Source organism: Eriocheir sinensis, chromosome 41 (assembly GCF_024679095.1).
Source record: "Eriocheir sinensis breed Jianghai 21 chromosome 41, ASM2467909v1, whole genome shotgun sequence".
Lineage (NCBI taxonomy): Eukaryota > Metazoa > Arthropoda > Malacostraca > Decapoda > Varunidae > Eriocheir > Eriocheir sinensis.
In genome coordinates, this window is record NC_066549.1 from 15517647 (window position 1) to 15527032 (window position 9386).

Sequence of the window (9386 nt, forward strand, 5' to 3'; positions counted from 1 at the left end):
TGGGGCAAGAAAGAACCTGGTGTCCTTCAACGCCTCAAAAACACAGTTTCTCCACCTATCCACTCGACACAATCTTCCAAACAACTATCCCTATTCTTTGACAACACCCAGCTATCACCTTCCTCAACACTAAACATTCTCAGTCAATCCTTAACTCAAAATCTCAACTGTAAACTTAATATCTAATATCTTAATAAATCAGCTTCATCGAGGCTGGTCGTTCTGTACCGTCTCCGCCAGTTCTTCTCCCCTGCACAGTTGCTGTCCATATACAGGGCCTTGTCCGCCCTCGTATGGAGTATGCATCTCATGTGTGGGGGCTCCCTCACACAGCTCTTCTGGACAGAGTGGAGGCTAAGGCTCTTCGTCTCATCAGCTCTCCTCCTCATACTGATAGTCTTCTACCTCTTAAATTCCGCCGCAATGTTGCCTCTCTTTCTATCTTCTATCGATATTTCAACGCTGACTGCTCTTCTGAACTTGCTAACTGCATGCCTCCCCCCCCTCCGCAGCCCCTGCACTCGACTTTCTACTCATGCTCATCCCTATACTGTCCAAACCCCTTATGCAAGAGTTAACCAGCATCTTCACTCTTTCATCCCTCACGCTGGTAAACTCTGGAACACTCTTCCTTCATCTGTATTTCCTCCTGCCTACGACTTAAACTCTTTCAAGAGGAGGGTATCAGGACACCTCTCCCAGCAGACCTATCTTTCGGCCACATCATTGGATTCTTTTTAGGAGCAGTGAGTAGCGGGCTTTTTTTTTTTTTATTAATGTTTGCTTTTTGTGGGCCCTTGAACTGTCTCCTTTGCGGTAAAAAAAAAAAAAAAAAAAAAAATATATATATATATATATATATATATATATATATATATATATATATATATATATATATATATATATATATATATATATATAGATATATATGTATATATATATATGTATATATATATATATAATACATAGTACCCTAGCATAGTATGAAGGTAGGGATGACACCGCCGAAACCCCGTATCGATAGAAGATAGAGGTGACTTGTTCATAATTATTTTGTACAACAAAGCTAGCTTTTACTATACACGTCAAACCCGAGAAGTTTCAGGTCCAAAGGTCGGTTTAATTACAAGTCCCATCGAGAAGATTCTGGTCCCTACAGAGTTATTCATCCCAAACTCTGAAGGACCTGAAACTCTCAGATTTGACTTGTAATGCGGCCCCTAAATCGACTCTTTAGCAAACCTGAAATTCTCGGTTTGACTTGTAATTATCGAAAACATTGTTGAGTTTATATGTACGGAGAATGTTATGAATTAATATATTCTGAGAGTTCCTACATATTTTGTTTTACTTGAACCCTTTTAGTATTTTTGGACCATTCAGTTATAAGCGGGTTATGGCAGTAATTACCACGTTGGCCCTTCGTAAGCGGCCCTCCGGAGAACCGATGAGCAAGACTGGCAGAGGGCCTCCATCAACACCCTACGGAGGGCCGCTGGTTTGACATACGGAAGGCCTGCGGAGGGCCACTCTGTTTTTGTTTGCTGGGCATGTTTTTCCCCTGTCTAAGAGGTGGGGTTGGGGTGAGGTCACATAGTTAATAGGGAGAGTCAGATCTGTTTATGGGTTGGGCTATGATGACTCAGGTCGAGAAAAACCGAGGTCAGGGTGAGGACAGATAATTAGTAAGGGTTGTCAGGTCTTGACCCAAGTCGATCCACACATACTCTGTCTATAATTCAGTCGAGCTCTCGTGCAGCGAGAGTAATAAAGGCAGGAGTGTCGCTCCGTGTGTGGTCTTGAATATTGACTATCTGTATTTCATTTGGGTGCAATGAACAAGCGAACAAAAATCTGATCCATCCATTACTTTTCACCAGTAAGTGATTTATTAATTCATTTTTATATCTGATATTCAAGCAAGCGTGCATAACTTTTATAAACAAGACTGATGCACAGGACATATGCACATTGATTATTTGATCTAAGTGTTAGCAACATCTCTGACAAGATCGTTGGCTATATAGCCGGATTTGTCGGCTTTAAACCTAAGAGATCTTTAAAGTGTGAGTCGTGCTGCAATGCTTTATTTACCCAACATTTGGATACAACTTACTGATTTATCTCAGTTGAAAATAAAGGCCACCTATCTTTTCCATCCAGAGATGTTGTTGCCATTTGTCTTGTGTGCGAAAGAAAATTCAGAGAGAACGTTTTACAGTATGGTGACCAATAAAAAGTTGTCAATACATGTTTGGCACAACATTGTAACACTTGTACGGTACTGTTCCAGGAGAGGGCTGTCTTCTCCAGCCTAGCACAACACATGTTAGACAGTGATCCGTTCATTAATCATCTTGTGCTACTGATCAAGGCTGTAGCCGAGGCCTATCTGCAGGTCAGATACAGGTATGCAGCCAGACAGTTTACTGCACGACTAATATCCCTTAAAGGCGCCAGAAGTAGAGCCAGGATGAATAAATTAGTATTATTTAGTGGAATGTGATTGTGTATAATATATAATATTTAGTCTGAAGGACCTGTTGGCATGCAATATATGGGTAGCAGTTACACTGTAGTTTCATTTGACACGCCTGCATATTATAAGTAAGTATAAACAGTGAACGTCTCAAAAAACTCTGGCAGCTGACATGATAAGCGACATGAAAGCGATCCTATCACCAGTTACCATGCTTTCTGTTGACCAGTCAGAGGTGCGGGGCTCCGGGTGGCTACTTCTAAATCTAAAACTTTGGGAAAGAGGAACTCTCGCTACCACAGCGTTCGGCGATTATAAATCACAATTATAATATCTGACGATGATATTTTTTGTATCTATTTGATTATATAATTGGCTGTTAGATAAGAGGATAGTTCTGCATTGGAAAGTGAAGAGGCAAAGTAGTTCTGTGTTGGGAGTCAAAGAAGAGGATAAGGCAAGTATTTATGTGTTGGCAGGGGAAGAGGCATTACATTGCTCTACATTGGGAAGTGAACACTTCTGCATTGACTTCTAAAACAAGCAACAGATTGTGTGAAATTGAGCACAACGATGGCACCAATACCCACGAACAGCTCCTGGCAACCCCAGCCCCTCGCACGTCACTGCTCACCCGACACCGGGCAGGCGTCGATTGCAGGCCCACTGTTGTCGCACTGGGCCTGGCGGTAAACGCCTACTACCCATCACACAACCCATTTGGCCAGGGGTGGCACACATGCAATTCCCCACAGGCCGGGTTACGTTCAGTTCCATCTCCATCCCCTGCCTTTCTTACTGCACCTTCAGGACAACCTGGGAGGTGACTACATTGTGCGTGAAGCCTGGCGGGTCTTCTTAAGCCCGCTCTGGCGGCACTGATGTTGCTAGCCCCATTCTACTCCCAGGCTCTGCGGCCACGGCGGCACCGGTACCAGACCCAGTACCCCGCCACCCGCCGCACACCACCACCACGGCGCCCGGCCGCTATACCGTTCCCCCCCACTGATGCTAATCTTGACAACCTGACGCAATGGTTCCGCCACCAGTTTGCTACATCGGCGTTCAATGTGTCTTCCCGCCCACTTCCCACCATGTCTGGCCCACCTCGGGGAGGCGGTGGCTGAGTCGTCAGAGTAACGGCTCCGTGTTCAGGAGGATGCGAGTTCAAAAACCGCCCGGTGCCACCAAGCTGGGATTTTTCAGCCGCCGCCGAGTGGCTTGCAGGAAACTACCTGCATGCCATGTCCAGAGACCACCTATCAACCCGCGACCTAGATTCTGGGATCAAAGATGAGCTCTGGGAGGGCAGCGCTGAGCCACGTGCACAAGGATGGCGCCACTATAAACACTCGCCTCAGCCAGAACAGGCTGGGCCGACCATCGACCCACTGGAAAGAAAGCCCGTTGACCGACCATCAGGATCCACCGGGAAGAAAGCCTACCGGCGCAGCCAGGGCCGCAATGTAAAAAAAAAAAAAAACTATGAAGAGGAATACGCACCTGCTGCCCTTACGATCGCTGTTTCCGCACGCCATGCACCACACGCCCCTGTTCCTCACCACTGGAAGGAACAGGGCCAAGCAGGAACCTCGAAGGACGTGGATATGGGTATCCTTGGAACCCAGTTCCTGTACGGCAATCGACAACCTGGTGCTCCCGGATGGTGGTGGTAACAAAGAAAAACGGCCAGCCAAGGCGGACAGTTGATCTCCAGGCTCTCAACAAAAACTGTCTTCGCGAAACCCACCACACATCAAGCCCGTTTAACCTTGCGCCTATAAGTCGAAGTCCCCCCCTCCGAACCCGCAAGACTGTACTCGATGCCTGGGGTTCTAGGAGAGAGTTCCTAGTTACCCCTCGTAATTATGGGGAGGCGGTGGCCGAGTGGTTTCCGTGACGGGGTCCGTCGCGGGATTTAAGGTAGAGGATATACTGATGGTAATGGATTGCGTTATATGACAAATACTTGTCCATGCATACCCCAGCTGCTTCTGATATTTCAGAAGTGTTCTGATAATTCTGTCTCGCTTGAGGCGTCCCTGAAGAGCTGCTTCATCAGCTGGCCCTGCATTATCAATGTTGACTATGCCATTAATGTGCACATCCTGTAAATCAATATTGACATCCCTTACCTCATCTGAAATGTCAATTCTAGTTTGTACTGCATTATTATGCAAGACTACTGAAGCAATAATAATTTCTTTGGTGGTTTCTGGATCTGTTCTTATGGCCTTTCCAAGGTATGAGAAGCGGCGTTTCAGCACCCCAAAAGCTCTTTCTAATGTATTTCTCGTCCTTGTATGGCTAGCATTGTATCTTGCTTCATGTACAGAGTTCAGTGCCACCAGCGGTGTCAAAAGATAACTTCGACAGGCATAACCACTGAGACAAGAGACAAGAGATGGCCCGGTAGGAGGCCATCTTGCAAATCATCACACACCCGACTGTTTTAAAAAATTCGAGCATCATGAACACTGCCCGGCCATCGCACCACAATATTATAGAAGATTAGGTCAGGGCCGCAAACAGCTTGAGTGTTTAATGAAAAAAAGCCTTTCCGGCATCTGAGAGTCTTCCCGAGGTGGTCTGACAATTTTTGTATGTGTGCAACCTATGACACCAGGCATCCCAGCAATACCATAGAAGTCTTCCATGACAGTAGTCAGAGCATTTAGGGAAGGAAACTTTACATATTCCTGAGCAAGACCAGCTATGGCTCGGGAAACCCGGGACAGGACGATACTGACTAGTTGCTGTGACACATCATAACTGTCTGTCACTTCCACCTGATGGCTGCCACTAGCCAAGACTGCCATAGCAAGCAGGACCTGAAGGTGTGGAGGCACATGGCAACCTAGAGTAAAGAAAAACAAATATATTAATAAATAAAATATATGGTGCTAAAGACCACAAGTAAATAACAAGATTTCAACTGAAATGATGCATTGCACGGTGCACCATGATAGGTTTGATGCAATCAATGAACGATATAATTTTAACTCTTCAGACTAACTTTTTTGCATAGCTTAAACCAATTAAATAAAATGAACCTGCAAGATTTACTCAGCCCACTGTTTGTATTAAATCTGCAATGCACTGCAGAGACATTTATTAAAATTATTTATATAACATTCTTTGGGGTGTGTTGGGCTGGTGGATTTACCTTTGAGAATAGTTGCTAGCTATCCTTTTTATAGATTGTAGCCACACAATCATTATCAAAATAGATTAAAAATTATAATCAGATCACCAATGCACTTAAAATTTTTATTTCTTACCTCTTCTATCTGTAGAATCAGGAAGCTGGTCTTGTATTTCATGTATGATGGCATTAACTGATTCTTTTCTTAACCGAAAATGAGAGACAAATTCTTTGTCACTCATTGCAGTGAATGGATTCATCCGGTCAGCTACAATGCGTCGGCTCTGGTTCAAATTAACCCTGCGACGGTCCTCTCAAAATCTTCTCCACCGCCTCCAAACATTCCACTGGTTGTTGTACATTTTTCAATCTGCAATAAACCACAGATTTTAAGCAAATGATCTTTACAGGGAACTATGTAACAACAAACCGCAGTGAAAAGAATACAGAGAAAGGATAATTTTCATTGTCTCAATCGTTAAGTTAGTTATCTACATAAAATCAGCTTTAAATGGCACCAGATATAGATTGCACTAAATCATTCACTCTCGCTGTGTGCTTATGATACGCCCCTCAGAATGAGGAGACGTTAACTTAACACTGTACTAATATTATTACAGAACTTGGTTTCACCTGTTATCTACTGGATTAAGATTCTGTATATGCACTGTTCCATTATCTCTCTTAGTACAAACAAACTAACTTCTGACCCAATATATATCTTTACTAACCCAAATAGTGTTGAAATAGAGTTGAGTGATGTATGGTCACTCCAGGGTACTGGGTGATGCACTGCACTGGTAAAAAAGAAAAAAGAAATTGTGAACTTACTTCAGCAGTCAATTATTTATTTGCCTGCAAGTGCATTGATGCAGTTACAAAGGTACATGAAAGGTGCAAACAAGTCTCATTCCCTACATTACCAACTGAAAATTCAGAACAAAGCTGCCCCCAAAAGGAAGTTCAAGTACATCAACTTGTCTTTTATTTAGATGAATTAGATGTAGAAAAACCCAGTGAGCATGAGCATTAACACACTCTTGCATTAGAACTGCAATGAGGATATCTTTCCTGACCTCACCAACCCCTGTAGTCAGTCCAGCACCCCTAACCTAAAGTCAGGTTCCCCCTTGAATACTTTTGTATAGTTTGCGAGGAACACTAATATTGTACCACCACAGCATTTCCCAGCACTCTCTAAGTTTAACACCACCTACTAAAAAAGTAGGGTTGCTAGCATCCCTGGTTAAAAAACTGCGGTGGTACATTAATTACTACTTCGCTAACCTCCTCAACACATAATCGATCCTAACATAACCCTTCCTAACACGGGTTATGCACAAACGCTGGTGCCCCGCGCATATGTAAGATAAACAAACACATAAACAAAATGAGTTGCAGCAGAGTTGAAGTTACTAGTGCATGTCCCTTTTCCTGACACTGGAACGAACCGTGCGTGGCTTTACTCTTACTTAAGACGCTACCCTACTTTCTGTAAACCATTACAATAAGTTACGTATTACAGCTTTATGCTTACCTTAGTAAGATTGCCAGTGACGAGGCGAGGGCGGGCAGCAGTCGTGAACAGGCAGCAGACGACAGGTTGCGTCGACACGGCAAGGGTTAAAAATCATGACCTTAACCCTCAAGTCTTTAACGACATTTTAAATAATTTATTTAGAAACTTTGGCCGATTCATATTAGATAAAAAAACAAATCATCATTTCTGGATCATTTGCTATTATATTAATGAAAGAAATACAGGATTGAGGCATAAAATATGCGAAGGGGCTGACGAAGATGTGCCTGTCTCGCCCCCTTGCCAGACTCCAACAATTTCGCCCCTCAACCCCTTCCTTTCGCTTACGGTGCGGGCCCCTCGAAGATTATGGTATGAGAAAATGGCCGAAGAGCTTCTACAGTCGAGGAGGCTGCCTTATGGTACGGCCGTAAAACTGTCGCGGTCAGTTTCCTCCTTGTGTCTGTTGTGCTCATAGGAATGAGAGAAGAGCGCGAGGGAGTAATTCCCTTATCGGCCTACGGATTATCCTGAGCTGGACTAATGAGCTGCTCAGCTCAGCTGGTACAACATTAGTGTTTTCCCACGAAACACACACACACACACACACACACGAATAAATTCTTCTTCTTTTAGGATTTACCCCTTAAAAAGGGGGAACGGGCCTTTGTCTATGCGACGGCCTGTCGCAGGGGGGAACTCGCCGCTGGCGTGCGGCGGGTGTAGGGCCTCCGCCGCCGCCACAGCCACGGGTAAAAGCCAAGGAGCAGCGACGGAGGCACGGGCTCTCTGGGCAGGCGCCCAGCAGACACCCGTAGCGGCACTCGTGCGAGCAGCCGAGTGGTCGACTTGACCACGGAGGGGTGGCCCTAAGCGAGGATGACCCCACGGGTCCACCTCGCCTCCGTAGAAGGGCCACCCGGCTGCTCGCCCGAGGAGTGCTGGCGTTCCACTGACACGAATAAAGAAAAGGAGAGAGAGAGAGAGAGAGATTTGATACAGTTTATTGAGATAAATATATACATATACAGTATACAATATTCTCAAAAGGTTATCGACGCGTGTGCAGCCTTAACCTAATCCTAATTGATAATCAAGAGTGGCAATGTACAAAAGTTTAAGTTGCTACATCCTTAATGTTACTGTTACTGCATATAATATACATATATATTTACTTAAAAATATTTCCCTTAAGTGTTAATTCTCACATGTTTTTGATAGTTTTTTTTTATTTTTTTACATTTGTTCATCATTTCATATATTTTCCCGTGTTGGATCATCCAAATTATCTGACTAGTGACACAGTGTATGTTGGTGTTTCTGTACTGCCGGAGCGAGGGACATTCCATCATGTAATGGGTCAAGGTGTGGCCGCGAGGCTCATCACACAACTTACAGTTAGTGTTTTGTTCTGTGCAGGCAACCCCAATCTCCCAGTAATACTTGTACCCAAGTCGTAAGCGTGTACAGAGCGACTCTTTCCACTTGCTGATGTGTTTCCCATAGATGAACTCTGTGTTACTGATAACGTCCAAGTAGTGGGACATAGTAGTGCTGGGCATTGCTGTGTACTTAGCTGTCATTTTTTTTTTTTTTACAACAAAGGAGGCAGCTCAAGGGCACACAAAAAAGGAAACAATAATAAAAAAAGCCCTCTATTCGCTGCTCCTAAAAAAATTTAAAAAAACAGCTTATCATTGTTATCATTTTTGTTTTTATCTGTGTGTACGTTTTAATACAATGTATGTCTATGTTACCTTTTGTGGTTGCATTTTTAGCCACTTCGTCCACCCTGTCATGATATGTTATCCCAACATGCGAGGGCAGCCAAGTGAAAGTTACCCCTCGCCCTGCGCGACTCATGTCACGTACAGCATTCCTACACTGGCTTACTATATCTCTGAACACAGGACCACTGCTGCTTAGCGACTCCAGGGCTCCCCTACTGTCAACATAAAATCGCACATCACCCTCTCCTTTCTTGATCTCCTCCAAGCCACACAGCACAGCGTACAGTTCAGCCTGGGTTGAGGATATGTCGTCGCTTAGTCTATACGAGTGTTCAGTCTCAGCCCAAATGTCAATTTCGGGAACATATTCCCTAATTAATACTCCACAACCCGCTCGACCGTTTTCCATTACGGAACCATCACAAAAGACCTGGCAAGTGTTATTTGTTTGTGTTCGTGGCTCAAATAACTCTTTCAGCTCATCAGCACTGTGCATACTCTTTTTCTTTGTTA